This window comes from Ammospiza nelsoni, chromosome 1, assembly GCF_027579445.1.
Source record: "Ammospiza nelsoni isolate bAmmNel1 chromosome 1, bAmmNel1.pri, whole genome shotgun sequence".
NCBI lineage: Eukaryota > Metazoa > Chordata > Aves > Passeriformes > Passerellidae > Ammospiza > Ammospiza nelsoni.
This window is the reverse complement of record NC_080633.1, coordinates 107,661,436-107,689,276: the sequence shown is the minus strand read 5'-3', so window position 1 is coordinate 107,689,276 and position 27,841 is coordinate 107,661,436. Positions and strand designations below refer to the sequence as shown.

The window sequence follows — 27,841 nt, the reverse complement described above, 5'->3', positions numbered from 1 at the left end:
ATTTTTTAAAAGGTCCTTTTAACCAGGCTGGGCTTTTGCGTTGTGCTTGGAATAGCTTTGTGATAGTGTCCTTGCCTCCCCCTCCCCCCCCAGTCCAGTTTTATTTTTTTTCCAAATTGTGTGTGTGTGTTTGTGCTGGAACTTGATGGGTCGAGCGGTGGCTGGAATGATGGCTGCAGAATTTTTCAGAGGATTTCAGCCAATTAAAAATACAGAGTGGTTCTTTTTGGTGTTGTTTGGCAGAAAACTGCAAAATGGTGTTGCATGATAAGGAAGAGCCTTGGGTATGCAGTGTTTCTTGTGCACATGTGTTAGAATCACCGCAACTCATAAATTCAAATTACTTTTAAAAGCTGGCCATGATACATTTCCTCATTAACCATATGGAAAATGGCACTCAGGAATTTTCTACAGTGCACTTTCAAAGAAAGAATCCAATTGCAGGCAGACATTCCTTAGTACAGTGTTTATGCAGCTGTACTTGTGATTAAATTACACCAGCCCTGGCCCACATGTAGCCACAGATCCTATTAGTTTGAGTACAAAGCACCTTGTAAGAGTATGAGAACTCTCCTTGTGATGTTTTTTGGCCTCTTGGCCACTGTATCGAGCAAGCATCAAAAGTCATGCATGTGCTTAAAGGTCTCTGGAGGAGGAGCGGTGGGACAGAGCAGTGCCGCTCACACGGCGCGAGGAACTTTGACAGCCTACCAGGAGGGATTCTGGGATTGCTGCTGTCAGCAGTTCCAACAGTGCAAACAGTATGAAGAAGCTTCCACAGGGATTGAATTACTGAAGACTTCTGCTCCGTGTTTTTTGGTATAATTGAGAGCACAGAGGGAGCTTGATTTCTCTGTCTTATGATTTGAAGGTGAAGACAAGAGCCTGCAGGGCTCTGTCAGAGTTATGGGCATGCTCAACACAGACTTCAAAAAATCTAATTCCCATAAAACCTTACAAGGCTGAATTGCTTACCTGAATATAAAAGATTTACTTTCACTGAATCATTTAACACACAACCATATTAATTGCATTCTGAGATGGAAAAAAATGATAATGGAATAAATCATAATGTGGAAATATCTTAACACTAGAATTTGCTTACATATTTTAATACAGTGCAAGGATTTTGTGTAAAAAACAGGAAAATATATATTCTCTTTAACATGTGTATACATTGTGACTATCCTCACAATAGCCCTTGGAAAGCTGAATTAACAAATTCCCACAGTAGCACCAGAACGAGAGGAGATGGGGCCACATCTTTATGTACAACGTTAAGCGCTGTACATAATTTAATCACATTAATTTAAAGCAGGGCGAGTGGGGGTTAGAGATGTTTTAACTAATCTTTTAACATCCAATTTGGCCTGATCTGTGACCAGAGTGTTTTAAGCCGGGAGTAGCATTTGGTTGTCCCCACATGTGAGAGTGGGAGAGAGGGAGACCCAGGTTTTGAGACTTACATGTATGACAGCATTTCCAGCTCCCCGCTCCTTTTGTAAGCACACCTTGACCTGAATGTTTCCCTTTTATGAAGAGAAGCGAAGCACAACAGGTATGTTTTCTCCCAGATGAGAAGAAATCCTCCTGGGGTGTGTCCTGGAACAAAGGAGATGAACCTAACCCACCCCAGCTCGTTTCCGAATTAGGCTGATGCGATACTACAGACAGATCAGTGCTGATCTCCCTTCGCTCCCCCTCCCTCCCCAGTCTTTGTTGTGTGCTACCAAGTAAATATGCAACCAAACTCAATGTAAATCATAACCCGCATGGAGCCACAGCTTGCCATCCGGACCCAGAATCCTACAGAGGTTTGTGAGGTGGAAAGACTGTGTCTTTCACACAAAGCGATGGCTATGCTCAATCCCATCCTTCTTTTACTTTCTGCTTAACCCTTTAGGCTGTGGCTGATGCCCTTCTTAACATCCTCTACCCGAGCAGTTCTCTCCTTTTTCATTTTTCCTTTTCTCTCTCTCTTTTTATTTCCCCTTAAGTCTGACCTCAGCATCTGAAACCAAATAAGCACACTGCAGGTGGAATGAAAACTGCAAATGCATTTGCTCATTTAACCCATGTCCTTGATATTAACTATTGAAGTTTCAGATACAAAGGAACTTACAACAAGCATAAAGCTGATAATGTTTTGAAGAAATAGATGAATACAACTGGGAAACAGGGCCAGGTATTTTTCTGTGAGAAAACAGGAACAAATGTTGTATGCTGCTCAGCCCCACATGATTTTGCATTCCTACCCTCCTGCTCAATCTTGACACAACCCTGTAGAATAAATGCACTGTCGGGTACACCAGTGAGGGTCTCCTCCCTGCCCATCTTTGGGGAGAAATGCACTCTGCTGGGCTGCTGAAAAATGAGATAACTTTTCCCACTCCTCTTCAAGGACAAACCATGCCTCAGTTTCTGGTGGGTTCCCCAGATTCAGAGATGTGGCAGTAATACCTCATGACCCTGCCACGATAGGCACATCTCCTCCCTTAGCCTTCTTTTGGATTCCCTTTGTACTTATCTCCAGAACTCTAGGTTAAAGATATCGTTACCTATCACTGACAAATGGACACTATGTGGATGGTATTACCCCGGGCACTCTGTTCCAAATGCATTGTGTCTAACAACAAAACCCCCCGTGAAACTCATAAAATTACCAATTTCACAGTTGACTTTCTTCCTGCTCTGCTCTGTAGCCTTCATACTCCTGGCCTGTCTCCACACACTGCAGGAGATGATGTCGGACCAAACCAGCAATGCTGCATTAAAAAGATTCTTGATATAAACAAGATCTATCTTGGTACTGATTAAAACATCTGCAGATTTTTGCCTTATCTGGATAAACCCTTCTGATGTGCATCATCTGCCATTGTGCAGTAACAATCACCATGGTGAGGGGGTTTATCACCAGAGAGGGGGTTTACATGAGCTGATTTTTGATTCCACCCCTGTACACTGCACATTCATGTACACAAAGTGTGCTATTGCCTCGGACGGGTTACGTGTGAAGAATTACATCAATGTCCATACTGGGGTTTGGCCTTTCCTGCTCTTTGGCATAGTTGGAGGTGTAAACAGCATTACTGGCTGCTGCACTTCTCACCTGGAATCTCAGCATGTTGCAAAAAAATGAATTAAATCTCACAACAGGGCCCCGAGGACTCTTATTTAACAAAAGGGGGCTGCAAGAACATGAAGAAGAAAGGCTTTTCCACACAGGGAGGTTGCTGCAAAAGATTGGAGGGTGTAAATTTGCAGGGTGCTAAGTATGATTTTACTCTGTCTTTCCCTGTGGGTGTTCCTAGAGCACAGGGATGTCTGGCAAGGTAGAGAGCTAATGGGCACCAAGTGCCTGCTAAGGGCATCCAAGGAGGGGGTTGGTGTATTAGGAAGTTGCAGCCTGGATTCTTGACTGGTAGTTTCCCTGTGGTGACAAACCCAAAATGATCTAAGCAAATCACACAGTGAATCATCGAGGCCAGTTTAGAGTCTAGAATATGGGTTTCCTGATTCTGTTTTCTGCTTCCTGGATCATCTTCCTTTCCAGAGTAGTTAAGGGCTTTTGCTGTCTTCTGTATTAATAGTTTTTGTATCTTTCCTGGCTACTGGGCTTGCCCTGGGATGATGTACTATATTACATCTGTCCAGCGTATTTTTTGTGTCCAATTTTTAAGGAAGACAACCAGAAGTATCCAACCATACTATTCTCCTCAGACAACAGTCTTGGGTGGCATTTCTACAGTGCAGTTTAAACATCACAGGTGGCTTCACTGTGAGTTCTCCTGTTTTTTACTAATCTTTTTAAAGTCTACTTCATTGAGGATGTGTCTAGTCTACTAAACTTTCTTTCCCTTTTAGGATTGCAGGTCCTTTCTTGCCAAAGGACGCCCACAGTTCCATTTTTTCCCCTGTGTTGGCTTCCCTTACCCTGCCTTTCCCTGCCTGTCTCTGTCCTCAACATGCACCTTTCCAGTCTTTCCAAATAATTTTATATTTCAAATGGGTCTCCTTCCTACAAATTCCTCCCCCTTTTCTAGCTTTGATCTCATTATTCTCAACATGGTCGTCAGTGAAATCTTTATTTATTCATCTAATTCAGAGAGTAAGCTCCACAGTACAGAGAACTTGGTACTGAAGTACTGGTAAAACACAAGCCATCAGTAATCATGTGGTGGCTGGCACTGACTTCCACTGCAACTAGACAGGAGCAAGAGTTAGCAAGTGAATAGTTGTTCCCTTTACACAATATCTGGCCATAAAGAATGCATCAGGCACTAAGCATAACAGAGTGCAGGCCCTGAGCAACGTATCACAGGTCCCCAATAAGCTTGGTGCTTGTAGATTTTGTGATAGAATCCAACAGTCTTTAGCCATTTTTCACAAATTACTTTGCTGGTACCACAAATACTGTGAAAAGCTTGAGCAATGCCACATTTCATGTCAAAGCCACTCCTTTCTTCCATTGCTCCTGCCATTCCACAGCACACAAAGAACTGCCTATTGCTCTCTGCTCTGCACCCATAAATAACAGAAATTGCCATATTTTTATAAATTTGGAATTAACATGAGCTGTTATGTAGCAGTTTCCCCAAAAGTGACTTTTAGTCCATCTGAATCTCCTGTTTAATGGCCCTATAACTTGCCAAAAATGTTTCCAGGGCTGTCTTCAAGAAGCTAGGTGGCATGAGGAAATCCCTCACCACTGAAACGGGATTAAGAGCAAAGTGGGTTAAACAACAGAGTACTGACACAGGTTCATTTAGTTACCATCACAAGATCTGGCCACAAATATATTGTGCATTACTCTACCGTGAGTTATCATGGCTCTGACCCCTCTCGGGAGATCCCCATGCCACCACTGTATTAACGACTGCATCTGCTTCAGAATAACCTTATTAGCTTGCCACAGCTGAGCCAGTAATCTCATAGGATTTTTGTCCCAGTCCCTTGTGGGGTGTGATTCTCTTCTCCTTGAATCCAGTTTGATGCCCAAAATTTAATAAGTTTTCCTGGACCCTCTGCTCTCCCTCCCCCTCCCCTTTTATCATCTGCTGTAGGGACCATGAAATCCCCAGTAACCTCCCCAAATGCCATCAATAACTCCTGAAATGCCATGATGTTTGGTGCTTCCTTAGACAAAAAGCTATGTTAATTAGGTAGGAGGAATTTTTTGTCCCTCTTTTTAAGCCAGATTTTTGCCTTCACATCCTGTACCAGGCACCCCCAGTAACTAGTGCAAAGCTACAGAACCCTTACACATACCTTTATCTATGTAAATGTTGCCCTGCAGTCTGAAATGTTGCCAGTCTGAAGCCTTTAAGTGGCAAGTGAAATCTATCATGGTATTCTCATAACATGTGAGCATCTCTGTGTGTGATGGGGAGGGGGGGTTATGGGTTTTTGTGTATGTGTGTGTGTGTGTGTCTCTCCTTCCCATCTGACTGAGCCCTCAGACCGCTATTCCTTGTAATCTGCATCACTTGATCGAGAGGCACAAACGATACTGCACACAGCAAGGTGTCTATATAATCATTAACTCTCTCGCCCTCTGGATAGGACAAATGATATACAAGCCTAAACTCGCCAGGGGTCTTCTTTGGGACTGTGTCCTGGGGGAATCTTCTCCTATGAGTTAATGGAGTATTCCTAAATGGGCTGACTGCTTTCCTTCTGTGTGCCAGTTCTTTCCCAACTTTCCTTTCACAACCTCTGGCATCAAAAGCAAAGATATCGCATTCATAGCATGTGCTTTTTTTCAAGATCCATGCAAGGAATAGCAAAGCCATTAACAAACCCTTTGAATAGAAAATCTGCTGTAACATGATCTGCAGTAGGCAAACATTTAACCACAACAATGTTTAGATTATCCTTGCCAGAACAGAATAAACGACTTTTAATTCTCTCTTCAACAATCCTTGACTTCTTTCTCTTTCCCCCTCTCTCTCTTTTATTTTTACTGTGTTGGCCTATTTCTGGTAGAATTCTCCCACATCATTGTGGGTTTACAGTTGTTTTGACTGCACAGCTGCCTTCCCGTCTGAACTGACTTTTGCTTGCTTGACTTCCAGCCTGTAATGTTTGCAGCTTTTGAGGCTGATATTAGGAGGAGAATCTGATAAGTCCATGGGTAAAATGGAAAAGGCACCTGGTGGGGAGTTTGGAGCTGTTCCTAGCCTACTACCTGCTTTGTTACCTTGGATGAGTTACGGTACCCTGGTGGTTATAGTTCCCTCTTTGTAAAATGATTACTGTGATATTTAAATTCTGGTTGTAAGGAGCTTTGAGATGCGCAGCTGTAAACACTGTCTAAATGCTGTTAAAATTGAACTGGCCTCCTTGGCTCACTGACTGGCCTAAGCTCTTTAGACCAGGGCATTCCAACTATTGCAGCCTGTCATTGAGTCCCATCACCCTGAAGAGTGCTCACCATCATTCCAGGGCTGCTCTCCCAAGAGCACCAAGGGAAACATTTGAAGAGTATCCATAGGAAGTGGTGCTGCTGCCCTGCCATCACCGCTTCACTTATGGTCCTTTTCTGTTCCCTTTTCTGTCTCAAAGTCCCGTTTGGCAGGTTTGGGATGGAATACATCTTACCAGATCTCTGTGACAGGGTATCATCTTCCTTTGCTACAGCTGTCAGGTGTATATTTAATAAGGATGGGAGAACCCCTGAATGTCATCTTGACACTCATAAACTGTGTTTGAGCTAAGGGACTGTGTATTCTGTTTGGCTCTGGAAAAAACAGTGTTTTGGCAATCAAGCAGGAAAACAGTACAATACAAAATTTATTTCCTATTAATAATCATGAAATATGCCTTTTTTCCCATCACTGGAATGCTTCTCACCCTTGATAATATTCATCCTCTCTTTTCTCTGTGTACACTATCTGTCTCTTGCTGCTTTTTGTTTTTTCTTGACCACTTTATCCAGAATTTATGTATTGCTTCCTTGCTTTGTATTTGCTTGCTTGCTGGCTTTTTCTCACTGGTACAGATACAGGGTTCCCAGGTATTGCTTTAGCTTGTTTTCCAATTCTGCTTTCCCTGTTATTTCTTTTGTATTTCAGTGCTTTTCCTTCTTTGTTTCTCATTATTCTTCCTTTTGTCATCAATTTTATCTGCCAGTTTTTTCCCTCTTTGCATATTTTCTTCTCTGGTGATCCCATCTTCTTTCCCCAGAATAACCAACCTCTTCCATTTATTTTTGTCTACCTTTCATTCTCTTGATTACTCTTTCCAAAGGTTGATGAATCTAGTTTGCTCTTGAAATATTTAAATATTTAATAACAGGATGACAGCTATTCCCAAGACACTTGTGTCAGCGGACAGACAAGAACCCCCTACCCTTCCAGTCTCCCAGCAGGCCTTTTATGCACTAACATATACCCAGGAAACAGGATTGCTGAGGGGAAGGAAAGGTTGCAGTTGAAATTAAGTCCCCTTGAGCCATCTCTAATTCCTAGTCGGCTGAATGAAAATATTCAGACATGTAATTCCTTCAGCGCCTTTGTTGCAGGTGATAGTAGAGGCTCTTCCTTTGTGCCTAAGTGCCTCTTTTCTCTTCATGACTGATCTGGCCCCCTTACTAGCACACATGAGAGAGAGCTGAGGTTATTCTGTGCTTTGTTCCCCCGAGCTCTTTGACCTCCCATAGTAATGGACATTGCAGGGACATCACTGAAAGGGACCTCCCCACCCTCTGCCTGACAAGAGCCCCAGACTTTCTCCTAGGCAGTAACTGGCCCTCTATCTGTGCTACACACCTTCCTGCTGTAAGCTTTGGATTGAGCATTGGTATCTTTCTTTAACAATCCTGTGTTTCTTCCTCATTAAGTTGATACCAGTAGAATTGCAACCTTTTCTGTTTTATTTCCATTTCCCCTTCTTTTGTGGAAAAGTTTGTCTTAGATTCTTTTATATATTTAATGGGCTGATATAGAGAACACATGGTAGAGAAAAATAGACATTTGAACTTGTGTCTTAGGCAGTTTTGTTTCCTTTTCCCATCAGCAGATCTTTTTTCCCCTGTAATGTAATCCCCTGAGTTGTTTGAAGCCTCTGTTAACAATCTCACTGGTATTTCTCCACACTTACAGCTGTATTTCCTCCATTCTTTTGTTTTCCCATAGCTGGTGACAGGAGAGGGACAGATATTTTCAAGATATTCCCATCACTATCTCACAGCTCAACCCAATTGATGAAAGGTCCCCTTTGAACTAACTGCCAGACAAGTCTTTCTCTTCAGCCCAGGACAAGAGGGATGACTAGGAGTCATATCTAAGATAGTAAAATCATGTCAAAATGGCAGCTGCTGAAGGAAGGCAAACCCCTTTCCTCCAGAATTATTTCCATATCTTCAGTAGCATGTTTATGCATGTAGTTCTGTATCACCAGTACTCCCGCTTCCCTATTGTCTGTTCTGGACTTGAGTCTGTCCTCCTTTCTTATTTTTTGCATGGCTTCACCTTTGCAAATTATACTAAGCAGAGAGCTTACTAAGGTTCCTAGATGAAGATCAGAAATCCGTTCACCCTTTCTTCCTCATTTCACTTTCCTTTTCTTCACAGACAACTTTGTATGTGCTATTTGTCAAATGACTGACTTGTAAATGCTTTTCTCTGCCCTCCAAAATCCCCCAGATCCCATACAAACAAACCGAACCACCACATACATTGATGTATGGGGAAAATACATAATAGTTTATGTGAATTCCTTGAAGAGATAAGTAGTCTCGTGTCATAGCACATTTTAGTCCTTGAAGAGAGAGAGTTAGGAAAAACATTTCAAAACAGTGGGATTTTGTCAAACTACCTACTCTGAAATGAAAGAAACATTTCTGAAGCCCAGTTTAGGCTGCACATTTATGGCTGGAACCAGAACCAGGTGTGGCAAAGCAGCGTTTGCAATAAGTGCTCATTGTCTGCTGGTGTGTTAAACTCCTTCAGCCCCACATTCTGTTCTCTTGCTTCAGCTAATGATTCTTGCCTGACTCCTTTAATTGGAAAGTGGAAGTCCCCTCCTGTACACCCCACACAACATGTCAAGTTAAACACAAGTCACCTCCATTAGTGCCAGTGGGTGGGGGGAAGCACAAAGGAAAAATATAACAACAATTCTGCTCAAGCCTTTGAAGTGTTAGACGATCAATCTGTCTGCTTGAGTCTGATTCTGAATCCCTCTTTAAAATGCATCAAATGTTTGAGCCTGAAGTTCCGTCCTGACAGCATCTGTGAGTCTCTGCGGAGACATCTGCTCCACAGTTTCACAGACACTCTCTGTGTTCACATGAGAAGGGTTTGATCCAAAGGCCTAGCCAGAGTGAGACTGTGTGGAGTTGTAACTAGACAGACAGTTTTAGCAGGGTCCTGTGGAGTCTCAGTAGCAAAGACCCTGTGGAGCTGGAGTACGTGTTCTGTAGCAAGGGCCAGAGGTTTTTTTCTGCCTTTCAACTAGACTTTTCTCCACCAAAACCAAAATAGCTACAGGGACGTTTATTGGGGAGAGGGGAAGCAGAGTGCCATAGCTTCTTGGATACTTTTAATGGCAGAGTTACACACCATGGCAGCAATAATGATTAAAATGAAACTCCAAGTGTTTATTATTGGAGAGCTAGGAGCATTTTGGTTTCTTCAAAGTAAGAAAGGCAAATAATTCTGGAGGGTTAGAAAAACTGCTTTCCTTCCACTGTGGCTGTGTGGTTCCTACACTGTACTTGGCTGTTATCTCACAATTAATGTGAGAAGTAAACCAGAATTACTATTTCATCTTGTTCAAACTTACATCCACCATAGATGTCAGGACTCAAGAGCCAGGACTTGCCTTTTACTATGCTGTATGTATGTAGCACCCTTAGAAGAGAGACTGTGAAGGGTTCATGTTATGACTTAGCACCATATAGATTTTCCAATAGCTTTCCTGGACAGTCTGCAGTGTCAGTAGCTTTTCCATCACAATGGTCCCAGAGACCATTTTAGGCGAGCAGTACTCAGTAGCTGTGGGTTTTAGCAACAGCTTTAGTAATTGTACTGTTTTCGCAAATACCAGCAGCACATTAAAAATAGGCTGGGGCCATCTTTAAGGGTTATGAAATAATCTGAATTCACTCCTTGTGAAATTAAATCTGCAGTAGCTGGGACCTATGGGTGGAACTGTAAGAAGTCTTCTGAGATGGCAGCTTGCTTTATAGGGCAGCTTTCTATTTACTGCATCACACAGCAAGATTATAATTTGCTGATCTGTCATTAGTGCCATTATTTTTTTTTTTAAAAATCCTCTTGTGTGTTTTCTTTGCTTTAGGAATCATAGCTTACAAACCCAACAAACAGCAGCATTAAACTGTAACCGTAAACAAGATGCATCTTTTTATTCATCATGTATTTGAATGAATATTTTTGACCAAATTCATAACTCCTTTATCCTTTCATTTTGTCATGCATCATGATCTGAAGTCACTTGAGAATTGGTGAATTATTTCTTGATTTTTTGCTAGCTCCATGGGTAGCAAATTCAGAGAAATCATTTTGCTTCCTGTTACTCACCGGTGGTAGCCAGAGCTGTAACCCAAATGAGGTGGGACATCTCCTCATGCTTCTGTCTATACCTGCAAAATGCTGCCTAGTCTCTGCTAGTTTCAGAAGAGGTGGGATGTGCAGAGGGAGTTTCTTCTAAAATTAGGATCAGGGGAAACAACAATAAAAAGCAAATAAATAAAATCTGTGGTAGGAATATGTCTCCAAAAATTGGGAGAGCGTTCCTTTAAATATGCCCTTAGTTTTCCCTCAGTTTCTTAGCACAGTTGTGTGTACTGATGCCAAAGGTTTATTTTTATGATGCCCAGGTCCAAACATTTCACCACACAGCAATGGCTCCTTCCTTTTTCTTCTGTGTACTACCCAGAAAAATAGTTGGTGGATTTCTCCAAACTCGCAGCTCATGATATACTCAAAATGATGCCTTAGACTAATAAGATGGTATTTTCCATTTTCTGCTCCTGCTTAGCTTGGAACACCATGGACACATTGAGGCAATCAGCTATAAGTGAACACTGACATAGAAAGCAGAAGTCTTTCTCAGCCTCAAGCATAGCAACACAAAACACAAAATTCAACACAAAATTTATAGTATTTGAAATGCAATCCTTCCTGTAATGTTAATTTGAAAGCTACTAATCTTAAGTAAGGGTGCTTCATCTTTATGGAGATGCCCTGCCCTCAGGTACTGCTGCAGCATCAGTCACTTCCACCATAGCTGTTCTCCTCCCCCAAATAGCTACAAATCAAAAACAAAAGCAAAGTTTTTTTAAGCCCTAATTTCCTTTGAGACTTACTGTTCACAGATCCTAGCAGAAGTTTTGGCACATCCTGAGCCCCAGTCAGGATGACTGGAGTCAAGCAGATTGCAGGTTTGAAGGGATACATCGCCTCCTCCAAAAGGCACACCATTGGGAGGGCCGACAGCCCTCAGCCTGCTGCCAAAGTGAGGGCTACACAAGCCACTCAAATGGCCATTCTTCTGGTTAACACAGACAGCAGATTTTCATTTTATTTTCTTTTTTTTTCCTGACACACACAAATGTCTACTTATTCCATTTGGGAGATGGATATAATCCGTAAAACTCAGTGCACATAAGCCAGATGGCAGATCTGAGTAAGTTGTGACCAAAAACTTTTGAACTTTAGCCCAGTTCCACACCAGTGGAAGATGTGTCCCCAGTGAATCTGGTATCTGTGCTCATTCAGCATAGCTAAGAAGGGCACAAATAAGTCCTGTGCAAATAATTATGTTGGATCAGTTTATGCCTAACATTTATATATACCCGCCTAATTGAATTGAGTGTCTAATCCCAGGGTTCATTATCTATTTCTCTATCTAAGTTTTTTTTTTTTCCTACTTATGTTCAGCACCCAGCTGTCTCCTCCTCCAAATGGTCAACCATTGCCCTGTAAAAGACTAAACATCAGCCTCCCAAACCTGTACCATGGCACAGCAATTTTCTCAGCAAGGGGGCAATGGGAGCTGGTCCTGTTCCTGACACTGGATGAAAGTAGTTAGGAGAAAAGCCCCATGGAAATCTGAAATCTGATGGAGTGTTACAACTTACCCCAGAAGGCAAGGGTAACCCAAGTTCTTATTAATAGATCCCTTGGGACAGATGATCAGTGTTTGTATATATGTAGAGTTTATTTTGGAAAAATTTGGTGACAATGAAAAGCAGATATGTAGCCATTTCGGTTATTATTATCTATAGCAATACAGGAATATGAAAGCATAAAAATATTACTTAAGAAAATGTATCAGGGAAAAGAAAGAAAAAAGGAGAAAGAAAGGATATTAGTAGAAGTATACCACCACCTGTGGATCCAGCAACAAGAGTTGATTGTTGAAATTTAGATATCCTTTGGTTTAGATATCAAATCTATCAATCTTTGATTTAGACATCAAAGTGATGGTCTTGATCCACTGGGGGTTGGGAAACAAAACACAAAATTCAATGGGTTACACTCAAGCTCAGGTCAGGACCCCCAGCTACCACCCCTGGAGCAAGGTGGTTTTAATCCTCTGGTGGAAGGCCTCAGAAATTAATCTGGACGCACTTTGGGGGTCTTTGATGGTTTATGACATCTCCTAAGACATGAGAGCTGTCTCTGATGTCAGTTGAGCCAGTTATGCCCCATCAGACCTTTCCTGGGAGGAAGGGGGAGAGTTACACCACTGAAGGAATTGTGTAAGGGAGCACAATTGCTACGATAAAAAAAACCACCCTACCTTGCAGGATATGCCTCTTACCAGCCTCAAACTTCAGAGTGTAGCCTCCCTTTCTGTCCAGTGCTAATCCACCTCACTTTCTTCCCCTCAGGGGTGCAAACCTGGCCTCAGCAGAGCACCCAGCACCTCTACAAATGGACAGTTGCTTGGAGTCATTAACCATGAACAGTTCAGTCTCTCACACAGAACATGTTGTTCTGAAAGCCCTCCTTGACAGGTCTGCTGAAGGGAGTTTAGCATGGTAGCCAGGACATGGCATTGCTGCCTTTTGTAGTAACCAGAATAAAGCAATAAAAAGATCAGTTAAAATGCTTGCTGGAAGTTATTGATAGAAAAATTCTTTCTGCACGAAAGATTATAAACAGAGCTTCAGAGCTTTATCTCAGGATAGATTTGTTTTAATTTGGCATTGATGTATTTGATACCTAGTAGGATCAAAGAAAACAGAATCAAAGAGTGAAATACAGGCAGAACTGCTTCTCTGAATATTGGCCCCTTTTATAGATACAAAATCTCAGGACTAGAGTGCTCAAATTTATTTGTACTGATGTTTGTTTAAAGATCAATATTAAATAAATTGGTCTGGAAGCTATAGTCATAAAGCAGCTGTCGGACTAATGTAATCCCACAATGCTATTTTGTCTACTGCATGAAACCTGGTTAGCTGTGTACTTCTAATAACATGTGGATATCTAGTGAAAAAGAAAATAGCTGAACTGGATTTGATGCACTTGGATTAACTATGTACATATCCATTTATTTGAAATTTCAGCTTGCTGACCAGATTGTAAATCAAACCTAACTTTCAGATTTTCATGGTAAATTTCAACTTGAATTTAAACAGTTGTAAAAAGGATTTTATGCTGTTGAAAGAAATAAAGGGAGATATAATTGTAAATCTGCCAGTTTTGGCTTTGGATGTGTAATAAATCTCCAGTGTCTAAATACATACAGTTTATGTGTTTGATAATAAACACAGGTTTCTTTGCGGCCATTCTTCTGTGTTTCTGTTGACAATTTGCAGGGATTTTCTCTGTGATTTCCCTCAATGAAAACAAGAAGAAAGGAAATATTTCAAAATGTAGGGCTGCTTTGCATTACGAGAGTCACATGAAGGACCTCTGACAAGCCTAAGATGTGTTTGAGAGGCTGTCAAAAATGCTCTGAGCCAAAATGGAGATTTGTTTGTACAATGTAAACCAGTTTATCTAGAGGTCCAAGGGACACCTGAAAGCTTTGGATAAGCAGTTTTGGATGAATTCAGCAGCTTTTTTAGAAGAGCCTGCCCTTCAGGTTCCCCTCACTGGTCAGAGATGAAAAGGCAATTGCTATGCTGAGATTTAGGGAGCCTGTAACATGCCCCCACTGACTTTGCCTGTGCACACCAAGGCTCCCAAGATCCCAGTGCACTGAGTTCCAGACGTCAATTGGTGAGAAGCACCCTGACTTCTTGTCCTGTTTAGGACCCAGATGTCCCAGTACAGTAAATTCTTCTACCCTTGAAAGCCACCATCAGCCTCACTCACTGGGGTGCTGCTAAACCCTCCTCTAGTGACACACAGAGGTGGGGAGAGGGCATCTCTTTTCGGGTCCATCCACCTTACCTGCATAGCTTTAATGACATTTTCATGAGTAGAGCTGAACAGCTGAAACTGTAAGTAAAAGTGTCTTCTCAAATGCGTATTCAAGGGGGAACTGATGGTTTCCTGAAAGTTTCAACACCCTTATCTAAGCCACATCATGAATGTATGGATGTGTCATCTCAGTGTTGACAAGGGGATGACTTGTGTGTCAGGATCACAAGGTTTGCCCTTCCACACCACCACCTTGGCTGTATTTGTGCTCTCTAATCCAGCTTGACCAGGAGTGTAGACACACATATGCATATTTGATGGAATTAATGTCCATAGGTGTAAAAAAGGGACCTTTGTTTGGAGACACACCCTGAGGCACATTTGCAATCTGAAGAGCCATTTGTATTTAATTGTAAAAGATATTATATTAATAAAATTATTTTTCAGCAACTGTAATAAATGTAAATATTCCTGCCTCCTTAAGAGAGTTTTACAGTAATTCCCACTAGTCAGGAGACCATTGCTCATAATTTTTAGGGATGCTGACCAACCCATCTTTACTGGTTTTTTTCTCAGCTTTCCTAGTGATTGCCTCTGTCTTTTTAGGCAAATCACTTAATTGCTTTGAAATGCAGCTGGCCACAACATTAAAATGGGGACAGTGAATACTTTTTGTTGGTATGTAAAGCATTTGGGGAATTCTGTGTGAATATGACTTTTGCAGATTGTTTTGTGTGATCACGATGAAAAATACTGCTGCACTGAAAATATGACAAGAGAGCAGAGTATCCAGGCATGTCTGTGGGGAAAAACATGCATAAAGAAGAGCCCCAGATGACAGTACAGCCACCTGCAGCCCTGTACCAGGCATGCTCTGAAACAGCAGAATCCCATCACTGTCGCAAACCACATCGTGATTTGCAGATGTCCAGCTGGATTCTGCAATTTATATATTGCTTACATAGCAGTGACTACCTGTCTGTAACCACATATCCACAGATTGCAGTACCTTTTATTTCTTGTCTTTTTTAGAGATTAATTGAGTGCAGTACAGCTGGGACATTACCCCAGTGCATTTCTCTCCCTTGGAAATTCAGGAAGGAGGCTAGGTTTATAGTCTGGGTCATAATCAGGAAATGGCTTAACAAGAGGAGCAGAGGAAAATGGAGGTAGAGGAGACAATCTTTCCTTTTCATGAAATCAATTCTGTAATATAGTTTAACTGCAGGTTCTGCAGCAAGGAGCAAAATCCATTTTCCAACTACTTAGGACTTTTAGTCCCTAGAAGCCTAGAAGCCATGGAAATGAGGGAACTTGTTTACTAACATAGTGTGCTGCCACTCTGGCATGTTTTAAACGCCGTGAAATGAGAATACGTAGGCTATGAATTTGTAGATATATGAGTGCACACTGTATGTATAGCTCAAATTTTTGTAACAAAGACGTAAAACTTAAAGCAGAAATGTGGCTGATTGTGCTGAATTATTACTCCAGGATAGATTCATCAAATCTCCCAGCTGTATAAGACAGGGCTTACTAATGAAGTTCCCTATCAAAAAGAAAAGCCTAATTTTGATTTGGCTTAGGTAATGAACTTCTTTTTCCTGGTGTGATTATCTGCATGGGGTGGCTAAAAGAGTAGCAAGAGAGAGTGCGCTCACAGAAGCATTATGCAAAATGTCTTTTGTCTCTTTTTGCTGGGATATATTAAATTTTCAATGTAGTCTATGTAATATAAAATTATGATAATGACTTTTGGCCCACTGTGAAGGCAGCTTGCTGGTCCTGAGCATGTGTGTCTGGCTTGAGCACTAGGATACACTGTGGGAGTTGCCTTTTCTATTAACAAACCTCTAGATACCTAATGATGAATTTTCTTTCACCAAATGTTCTCCTTTTGTCTAAAATACAAGCATTTTCTAAATTGCTTTTGAGAAAAACAAGAGAGGCAGAGAGGTCTATGCAATGACAAGGGATATTGAAACAAAGCAAGGAATACAGTTAGCATCATTCTTGTAATTATAAACCAACCAAAAGGTTGTTTCATGTAATAGTGAAAATATTTACTACCTTTTTGTAATAAATGATGGCATTACATTAGTGAAGGAAAAAATCAAGCAATTTTCTCATAAAACATCACTGCAAGTTCAGTAGCATGCAACTTGACAGTCAAATTTATTGCAGGTGATTGTATCAACTTTTGCTACCAATATCCTCTTCGGTAATTAAGTCTTTCTCCTCTTCCACACTTCTTTTCTATTCTTCATCCAAAAAAGGCCAAACAATGAAAAAGACTGATATGTGCTCTGGTTTTACTATCATTTATTAACCAAGAAGTAAAATGAATATGTTTTAAACAGGAGGAGCATTTTGTTAGCTGAGTGTAGCTCACAGTTATCTTTCAAGAAAGGTCCTTTTCTATGTGGAAAAAGTATTCTAGCAGCTTGGCATGCAATTTCTGTGTTTTCCTACATTTCTGTGTTTTCTCCCTATTGTCAAAGTCAGTGGGACAAAACTCAGAGTCCACACCAAGCCATGCTTCCTACACAAAACTCCGGTGGTCCCCATGTGACATCACTATAACATCGTTATCATGGTGTCCTACTCACTGGATTAAAATTTCAAGGGAGGAATGGGCTGCAGCAGTCCTTTAGCTGACTGGACTATAATAGCTAGAAAAGAAATGTAATGAAATATACACGGAAAACAGAGGTCTGATGCTGCCACCCAAACATCCCTGGCCGCGCGCAGAGCAGTGGGCTTCGGCAGGTCTGCTCTCAGTGCAGAGCTGCAAGATCTGGCCCATGTTGTTCAGGCCTGTCATATTACTGAGGCGATTATTTTTCAAAGTTTCCCAGGAGAGCTGAGCTGCCCCCCAAGGCAGCTCCAGCCGGTAGCTTTCTGTGGCATGTGTCAGGGAAAGGGCAGTGCTGCGGGTATTTACATACCTGATGATCACAACAGAAGCATCTCTGCCGTGTGCCTGTCTGCATGGACTTGATTTTAATTTGGTGAAACAGGTTAATTACCAAAAAAACGCTTAGCTTTTGCTGAATAATTAGGATTACTTTATATCAAAATCCGAGGGAAAAAAGATGAAATAGAATGCAGTGGAATAATAAACATAAAAGCCTCATTTTTAATTTTCTGATACTACAGAGAGCCAACATAACCTTTAGCAGATTAAGAGCAAATCTCCCCAGAAATGGAATCAAGCCTTCTTGCCTTCTTCTCTTCTTCTAAGTAAAGAGTGTATTGTAGGTTCTGCAATGAATAAAAGTTCTGTGAATATCTGAGAACACATTAGTAGGTCTAAAGGTTGGGAATGTGTGCAATTAATTAATTAAATTATTATACAATATAGCTTGTGGCAGTGTAAGCCTGCATTTCTTTGACCCTCCTCTCTCCTTAGCCCTTATTGCTTTAAATGAAGACATATAGAAGTGATGCCTGTCTCTTGCTGGCATTAGTTATAGGTTTCCCAGTGATACACATAATCAGCCCCTTTCTCCTACATCCGTAAATGTCCTACCGATCAGCGGTACAGAAAACCTCTCAGCGTCTGGCATTTCTTTGTAGCTGCCAGTAATCTCTGACTGTAATCTTTATTAAATCAGTCCTTTAGTTCCTGTGAAAACCATTTCCTTACTATGTATAGCTATTTAGGTTTCATTTAAAAATAAATAATAAAATCTTCTGAGACATATGGCATTATACCACAGGTGTCATGCCCTTCGAGGCCGCCTTGTGCATAGCAATGGCTGCGGATCGATGAGAGAGCTTGAAGGCTCTAAGAAATGAGTCTGCTGAAAGTTCGAAAGGTGGAAGTCTCCAGTATGTAATGAGGTTATGTCTGTGCTGCGCTCGCTTTCCTACCAGTCGGGAGGCGTCGTACTGCTCGGCTCGCGTGGCCAAAAAATATTGTTCTTTTGGTTACTACCCAAGCTTCCATATGTTACCACTTTCTGTTTTTTTTCTTAGATGCAGCACTTAGGTAAATGCTGAATGGATCAAACTACATGAGGTTATGTTCAAATGGCAGAAAGAACAACTCTTGGCAGCCACGTTCTCTGTTGTTTATCCTTAATTCTTCATCTGTGTTTTATCAGCTGAAGCATAGAGAAGCAGATGAGTAGAAACTTCCCTGCATAAGAACTTCAGAAAAGTAAAACTGGTCATTTTAAAAACAAATGTCTGTGTTACAGTCAGAGCACTCTGGAAATAGCAAACTAATTGTTTAAAATGTCTTTATCTGGTGGTGTCTCATTTATAGCAGATATTGTGAATTCACCCTGATTATTTTCCAATGTGATAAACATCCTTTGGTGTTCAAAATAGCTCCTTTTTTTTTCCTTTGGGTTGTTTTGGTTTGTCTTTTCTTTCTTTTTTTTTTTTTTTTTTTACTTTTCTTTACTTCTTGATCAGTTTATATTACTGTGAGATTGACTTGGTAGTTTAAGATTTTGCTTATTGCTTGGTCACAGATGGTTGCCCAGCAAATGTATCCATTTCACATGCTTCTTCATATGTAGATGGTTAGATCTACGTAATATGCTTTGCCTTATCAGAATGCAAAGCTTTCAGTCATTTCTAGCATTTATTTGTGTAAGGAGATTTCATAGTAGGGTGAGGGGCCTTTGACCCATTCATGTTTGGTATAAGCACTCACCAAACAGACTTCTGTGTTTCTGCCTCTGAGTGCGATATTTTGCTGGAGATTCAGGTCCACAGAGCTCTGTTCAAATCCTCTGGCAGTGGCACCACTGTATTTGTATTAATGTATCTCCTGTTCTTGCGAGTAAATGGCTGGCATTCTGTTTTTGTTGGTCTGCCAGCCAAACTATGAAGTGGTAATTGAGTCTGTTTTAAAGTGGAATGCTTTAGACAGTGCTTTAATTGTACTCGAGCCAATTCCATAAATATACACTCTAGTATTAAGTTATTTTCTACTATAAGCACTTACTCAGAATCCATTTGTATTGCGTTTAGTAAGTTTGTTTCACTTGTCTTTAAAAGAAAAAACACTTCTGAAACTCCTTCCTCCTTCTTGCATGCTTTTAAATTACAAAGCAGGTGCAGATTTTTAAAAGTGATCTCGTTGTTCTTGTCAAAATGGTCCTGTCCCTCTCTGCTCCCTCTATCCATGTGTGGAAAACGTCGCATTTATTATCACACCCAGTTTTATGCATCTTCCAGATGATTTAACTGAACTGATGCTATGGAGGATATGCTGACTGGCACTTTTCCCATGCCTAATGTGTTAACAAAAGCCAATAGTGTCAGTTTTAACAGTTTTAGTTAAATTCCCATGATGCTCTTAACAAACGTTGAAACCTCTGCCATGTCTTACCCTGACAGATTCCCTGCCGTCATTGCACACTTAAAATAAATGTCATCCCCAATCAAAAAGTTCACATTTTTTCTGACAATATAATTTCTTACTTTGTTCCTGTTTTATCTCTTTCTTTGGCACAATAACCCAAGGATGCATATGTTATTTCTTTAAAGTGTTTTGTGCCGTTTCTTTATTGTTAGAGCTGAAGCCACAGCAGCAAGTGATGGAAATAGCCCCTTCATTTGACTCGGTGCAAAAGGAAATTTTCAGAGTGGGGCACATGGAATAGGAATTGTGCCTCCTAGGGCTGAGGGATAGTAACCCAATGTGTTTGAAAGTGTGCTGGGTGGCACTGCATACCCACCAAGTGTGCAGCATGGGGTGAGCCATGAGTAGGGAGTTCCACATGCTTGGAGAGATGCTTGTCAAGCAAACATCACCCTTTCCTTTTCTACTATTTATTTCACTACTTCCCTTCTTTCAAAGACAGTTTTTGCAGTGGGTAGAGGAGAGAGAACCCTACAAAACGCATTCTAGCCTCTATAGGCTACCCTTGGCTATGTATTAGAGCTTTGAATTGGCTGGAATATTCTACCTGTGAGCACACGTATTTATGCAAAGAAAAGCCCCTTTGTGAGCAGCAGCAGCGTCTCTTTGATCTAACCTGTGCAAGCCGCTATGGCGAGATAGTAGGCAGAGTTTTTTTAATTATTGCATTATAGGTACAATTGGCACCTCTCTCTTTCCCTCCCTCCCTCCCTCCCTCCCTCCCTCCCTCCCTCCCTCCCTCCCTCCCTCCCTCTCGCCATGTCTGTCGCGCGCTCAGAGACGGAGCGAGGTGGCTTTCACAGCAGCTGGTTAATTTCCCTGGCTTCACACTACTGTTTAATGATCCGTTTCTCCTGTGCCACCTCTCTCATCTACTGAAAGATAGGTACAAATTGTACCTATAAAAATTATAATACAACCCTGGATTATCTTTGTTTTTCAAATTGTGATCATCTGAACTGGGGTTTAATATTCTTTCACAGTTCTTCAGAAATAGCCAAGAATAAATCACTATGTCCTACACAAAGCATTTTGGTGTAAAGATTTTACGTTTGGGGCATTTGGCAGCCTTTCCCATGGTTGGTTGTTTTTGAAGGTGGAAGATAAATCCCATGGAGATATCATCCAAACAACCGTATGGCCACTAAGCCAGCCTGCAAACCATTGCAAATGGCCAGATATGCTGGCAGGTCTGGCTATCGGGCTGCATCTGTCTCTGGGCACCTCAGAAGACCTTGTAGCACTTGGTTCTGCTTGAAAGAGATGGGTAACAAATGTCTGTGGAGGAATGACACAGAAAGAGTTGATCCTTCCTGGGGACAAGGGGATCTGCTTCTTTAAGTCCCTCCCAGGGTTCTGATCCTATCAGTGGTGGGTAATGGGAAGGGCATATTGTCACCTACACCTAATGAAGCCTCTCCTAATGAATTGCTCTCTTATCTTAGGGAGTGGTCCAGGTCAGGAATGACACATTTTAGCTGAGAACCAGAGGGAAGTTTACACCACTACTCCTTTGTTATGTCCCTTCCAGGACTCAGCTTGACTCCCTAGGCAATGCCAATCCTTTGCTTTTGAAGAGTGCTCAAAAATATGATTTAAAAATTTGCAGAGTATGGGAGCATTTGTGATTTTTATTAATTTATTTCTTTATATTTTTTTTTACTAAACTCTTAACTGTAAGGATATCAGGACAAAAAAAATCTGTTTTAACACAAAAGCGGGGTAAATGTTGGGACTGTGTTAAAGGCGTGTCCAAAATAAATAATCTCTAGGGTAAAAAAAAATTATCAACCCCAAAGAAAAAGAAAACAGAGCAGAGTCAGTGCAGTTAAAGAAAGGTTGCACATTTGAAACTGCAGATTTTAATTCAGCAGGAATCCTTCTCTTGAGTATTACAACAGAGTTTAAAGGGACCTCCATAATGATTGATATTCAGTAGATTTTCATGTGTTTTCAAAGTTTCTTTCTTTAAGGAAAGCCATTCACATGCCTGATTAGTAAGCAGAGAGCGACCCTTCTTAAAAGCTGTGCTAGGAGGCTGGGGAATTCACGTAATTTAGAGAAACGTGTTGGACAGAGGGGTTTGGAAGTGAAGGTATACTGTCTTTGTGGGAGCAATGTACTAGAGAATCCTCATTCTGAGGCACTGCATTTTCTATAAAAATACTGAATCACAGTTTGGTGCATTTAGACACTGGATTTGAAGTCCTGTTCTAGCTGGTATGTTTCAGTCCATTTCTAAATGCCACAGTTGCAAACAAAGCAAACAGAGAAGTAATTTCAGGCAGATAACCACAAAGCATTTCAGGAAGACATGAAACTGCATTTTGATGTTACAGCCATCACAGCCAAGAGAAGGCAAGACAGGACAGGGATAGCAGAGCAAGGAGTTGAAAGAGAGCCAGAACCAATGCCATTAGCCATACAGCAACTGATGGTGGGAACCAATTTCACAGATTTTGTTATCCCATTGTGAGTTTCATACTTGTCCTTCTCAGTTTCCTAGGGAAGATCTCACATCAGTGACTCCTGCTATCCTCATCTTCTTTTTGCAGTGTAAGGGTAAGACAAAACCAACTACAACTTATCTTTAGTGACCTCCTCTCTCAAGATGCCCTACTCTGCATCCTCCTGCCATGAAAACCAATAATGTTTCAGTTCTTCTGTTCCCTTGATGCTCCCACCACAGCACATAGATTTCCTAATTTCCTCTTTCAGAGCACAGTGCACATAGAGGAGGTCATACCCTGCTAATCAGTAAAGCAAAAACCAGAAGGCACTGTCTAATTAAAGCATTGTAGAGCAAGGAAGACCCTCTGCAATCCAACCACATGAACAATGTAAGGATAAAATTTGTTTGACTGGAACATTTATCAAAGGGTTGAAAATTATAAACACGTACAAAATCCACCTGTAAAAAGTAGTAGCCAGGAAAAAGAGGGAGTATCACTGAATATGTTTTTCACTGTGAATTGTTGCCCAGGTTCTGCTTGAAATTCAGGTTGTTTATAACCAGCAATCCTTTTGGAAATTGCTTTGAAGAAAGACTAATGATTGGAGATTATTGTAAAGCCAGATTTCCATGAAAACCACTTTAAGTGCCTTTGGCATTCATAGGTCTTCTTTGCTTTGTGACCTTCCACCACAAGCAGGTGGTGTTCCAAAGTCAGGTATGTGCTGTAACTACATCTTCAGCATCCCATGGCTATTCCAGGAGCACACAAGCCAGGGGCTACTCTGTGGTCTGTTCCACCTTTGCAGAGGTATGACTCTTTGGAATTACTCAATTTCCACATGCTGTAGTTCCTTCAATTCTTGTTCAGACACCTTTAAAATGTTTTCATGCTGACCAGCAAATTGTCACAGCCCCAGATGACTGTTCAGCAACACTGTGGTCTGTTTCCTGTACCTTTCTTTCTGTTTTGAGCTGTGAATGTGACTACACTTGGGTAAGAAACCTTCTTCACAGTTTCAGCAGGCTTATGATTGCAGGATGTCAGTAGTGTATCTTTTGTCTCTGATCAAGCACTCACCTGCTTTCTTGCAGCCACTTCTGGTGTGTGATACAGCAATCTCAGTGAGCACACATGGGCTTACTAAGACATACTGAGAGGAGTATCCCAGATTCTTTGTGTTTACTTATTTTCCTCAGCCTTTAGAAAGTCTTTTCTCCTTGGCAAAATTGATGATTTTCAGTGGTGTTGGGAACATGTGTTTGGAATGCTTTAATGAATATAGAAATTAACATAGTGTGTGTTTCTTTTTCCAAATGTCAGCAATTTTTGGTCATCTATTGTCAGTGTAATGGTATTTTCAGTAGTCCATCAGTCTAAGATCTCTCATCACTATGATAGCATAATTGCATATACATCCTGCTATACAGACAGAGATGTGCAAGAAGTGAATACTTAGTCAAAGGGCCATGGGTACAACAGAATGACACTCTGTCAAGGGAAGTTCAGATTGGACATTAGGAAAAGGTTCTTCACTGAGCAGGTGGTCAATCCCTGCAACAGGGTCCCCACAGCACCAAGCCTGTCAAGAGTTCAAGCAACATCTGCAGGACATTCTTAGTCATATTATCAGTATTAGGTAGTCCTGTGAGGAGAAGGGAGCTGGACTTGATGATCTTTTATGGGTCCTTTCCAACTCAGGATATTCTATGATTCTCTGTTGTCTGTAAACAATCTTGTACAGGATATGTGTTACACAAGTTAAACAGAGGTAATTTTCAACCTATTACCTTGACCGCAGGGGAGGCACATCAGCTCAGATATGCAGTCTTTGCTTGTAAGGCCATATACCAACAATATTACCACTAAGTTATCTGGAAAAGGAATGAAATCCTAGCATCCATAATGATTTATTTTCAAAATCCTGGCTGCTGTGCATTTTCTCTAATTTTTGTTTGTTTGGTTTGGTTGTTTTGTTTTGTGATAAGTGCCCTGTGGTTTTGGTTTTCAAGCAGCAGAAAAGAAAACCATCTCCCTTAATTTGCTCTGACTTCTGTCTGAATAATTCTTAGGCATTATATCCTGTAAAATCTATTAAAACCCTTTGTACTTCTAAAAAGTAATGTGGAGAAGTACAGTCACTCTGTAGGGAGTGGTTTTAAGAAGGCTGAAATGTATACATACACATACATATATGTGTGCAAATGTGTACATACATGTGTATATATTCACACTGTAGAGCAAATATACATCTGCACATTATTTTTTAAAAGTGGGAAGGATTTCAATAGATAGGTGAATAAAAAAAGTCTCAAGTGAAAAAAGAAAATATAGATAACATTTTGATACAGAAATGAAAGAATAACCTGGCAGAAATGATCTTTTGGAGACAGAAGTTGCCTTTGCCTCCAACAACTCTGCCACTCTGTGATGAAACAGGGAGCACACTTTCCTTCCACCTTTCAGTCAGCTTTGCAATCAGCCAGGCCGTGTGGGGAGGGAGGGGGGCTCCCTACTGTATCTTCCTTCATCAACATGGCATCTCTCAAGGGGCCTGCACTGAATCTGTTAAGATTAGCTGTGCTCCACATTAGTGACAGGAGCTGCCTGTCTCTCTCAGGAGAGCACAGTGGCATGGTACTGCTTCCTGTTTGAGCAAAATCAAGGCTTTAATTGCAAGGACTTTTTTTCATTACCTGTTAATTGATAAATCATGCTCGCAGGTCTGTGAAACAAGCCACATTGTGAGCAGACTTCCAGGTTTCTCTTCCTCCTTCCCTAAAACCAGGACATATCTAATACCAAGAGCAAAGCAGTGATGGCACAGAAAAGCCTCCATCCCACAGCACCCCAATTAACAGCTCTTAAAGCAGGCAAAGTGGCCTTGGGAGCCTGTGCCTTCCCCTGATGTAGGTCCTGAAGTAATGGAGATTAGGCTGGGAGACTTTGCACCATTCCTTTGCATCCTGGGGTAACAGCAAAGGCAGGTTTTGTAGCCCTACTTCCCAGGCTCATTCTCAGCTGCCTGGATTTTGAGCAGACCCCAGCTGTAGCTTGGCATGGGCTTGGCTAGAGACAGCAGCAGAACTGGGAGGTGGAAAGGTGAATTTTAAGTCACCTTCATGCACCTGTGTGGGTACGTGCATCTGCGTGCACACAGACACAGCCTCTTTCATTCATGCTAGCCACAGCTATGGATCACGCCTTTGATCTAAAATCAACAACAAAAAATGAGTTGGGCATTAAAGTCACTGTCTTCAGGAGGCACATAAAACATGCATTTTTTTCAAGATTTCTTTTGTCATTTCTGTCCTTTTATTCTTGCTTCTATTGCAAGTAGCAAGAGGCCACTGTCTTGGGAGGAACAGTAAAAATCCTGAGTATAGTGAAATAATTTAGCTGATAATTCCCCACTGTATAATTTTCTACGCTTCCTGCTAGCTGACCTTGTGGGCTCCTGTCAGGTTGCTAAGGGAAATCCAGCAGGACTCCTGAGCTGCTCCTCTACTTTTAAAAAAGTATTACAGGAAAAGGAAGCATGTTTATGTCAGCTTAGTTATGTGCGTATTTGATCAAGTGGCATTCTCTAACCGTTTTCCTTGCCTTTTATTTTCTTTCTTGTTTTAAAATTGGAGTGATAGCTCTGTAGAGAGGAGCTGTTCCTATCTAATCCCTTGGCATTTTCAGCATAAGAAATATCACTGAAAAGGTAGGGAGCAGGCACATGTGAGAGCAGGAAAGGTAACAAGCGTAACTGGGGTGTTTGAGCAAACTGGTGGAATTGTGTCCAAGGCTGCCTATGTTTGGTGTCTCTGTACAAAGGTAGGGCATTGTCTGCCCTAAACAATACTAATAATGAGGGATGGGGGCATTGAGGTTACTGCTGCCAGGTCATACCACCTTGGTAGTGTGAGCACAGCTGTTAAGACCTCCTAGACATTTGATGACTTGCGCACAAATGAGTCTAGTTCCCATTCCGGTTTTCGGCAGACAAATGTTCCTCACAAAAGCACATCTGCCGTGGGTGGTGCTTTCATTGACTGTAGCACAGCAGTGGGGACACAGGCTGACTGCACAGAAATAGCTCTAGGTAATGCAGAGATAGCTCTATACTGCATCTAGGTGGTCCCTCTCTGGACTGAGGAGGCTTGGATGGGAAGCACGGGCAGGAGGCTAGCACTGCTGCTGCCTGGTCTGTGCCTGGTGTGCAGAGAAATTGAAAATGTTGCTCGCCAGGGCTATCAATCTGGCACCTTTGACATCCCTCAAAAATAAATGAATCCGTTGGAATGGATTTGGCTCATATTGCAGTTTTTAGTGCCATGATAGCTGTAAAAATAAAAATTCAGATCTAGGCTGTGCTGTGGTGCCATGGTATGCCCTGGTTTGGAATTTTGCATTCTGAGGTTTGAACGGGGTTCTTTTTTATTCATTAGCAACTTTTAGGTTTTCCAGCTTATAATGGCAGACTAGCCTTTGGACCTGACACCGGGCCAGAGAAGCCAGGCTCATCTGAGGAACCCAGATTGTCCCTGTGGCCTCTAACCATATTACAGGATCTTCAAGGTTACTCATAAGGTGTTTTGGCATGATAGGCACTGCAGGCAGGTGCAGCCGTTGCCTCCACTGTGATTTTCCCTGACCTAGCAAAGTTTCCCTGCACAACTCTTCCAGGAAATAACAAACCATTGATTGGTGTCTGACTTGTTTGTAGGTAATTGTAGGCCATTGATCTAACCAAGCTGAAGCTGTGGCACTGTAAGTTGTGCAGCCCTCATTACCTCTGACCTGGTGACTGCAGCATCGAGTCATTGGAAAACTCATCCAGAAGAGAATTGTTCCTTAAGATTTTGCCTGCTGTAGAAAAAGCAAAGGTGAAATGGTCATTTGTAAGTTTTAGTAGGCTGCATGTAATAACTTTGCAGCCTGATGTATAAAATCGCATGGTATTCTTGGGATAAACAAGCTTCCTGCATTGTCCTGGTTTTTACAGGAGGAACTGGATGAGTTGGCTTGCATTGTGTCCCAGCTGTCACAAGGAAAACACAGTCATATTTGTGATCAAATGTCAGTAGGCTATGGCACAGAGCTGGGAACGTGACATTGCTTTGGATCAGATCCTTTTAAAATTCAGCAATAGTAGCAAATTATGTCTGCAATGGATTAAACACAGGCATTTTTTGATCTACATTCAGTTGCATGCCCCAGAATTTTTATCAATAAGTCTACGATTTATAGGCATTGATTTTGTAAGGCCTTTAACAGGAAAATAAAAAGAGTCCTCAAGGATCGAACTCGAAAACTATTGCTCTTGCAGCAATCTGTTACTTTATATTAGTGAGGGTGGCAAATCTTTGATCAAAACAGCCTAGAAAATAAGTTGTCACAGAGATTATTTCAGGATGTTTGGTGCTTTTAATTAATGCTTTCTTTTGGAAAGAAGTAAACCCTTTAGGTAGTCATGTGATTTCTTTGTCAGTTTGTCTGATGTGTTCACCCTCTGTACTTCCAGTTGCACAACCACATACACAAAATAAACAAGCACTCTATAAGGCATAGACTTCTTTGCCCTCCAGTTTCTCTGCTCTTCTGCATTGAGTTTTGCAATCAGAAGAGAAAAAAAACATAAAATATGCTTCTAAGGAAAAACCTTCGCTCAT

General features: G+C 41.3%; 1 protein-coding gene across 5 annotated transcripts in view; it reads left to right on the top strand.

The window, feature by feature from the left end:
* Positions 1–27,841, top strand: part of ZNF521 (zinc finger protein 521) — a 230,794-nt gene that overhangs the window by 147,070 nt on the left and 55,883 nt on the right. The gene's annotated exons all lie outside the window — the stretch shown is intronic.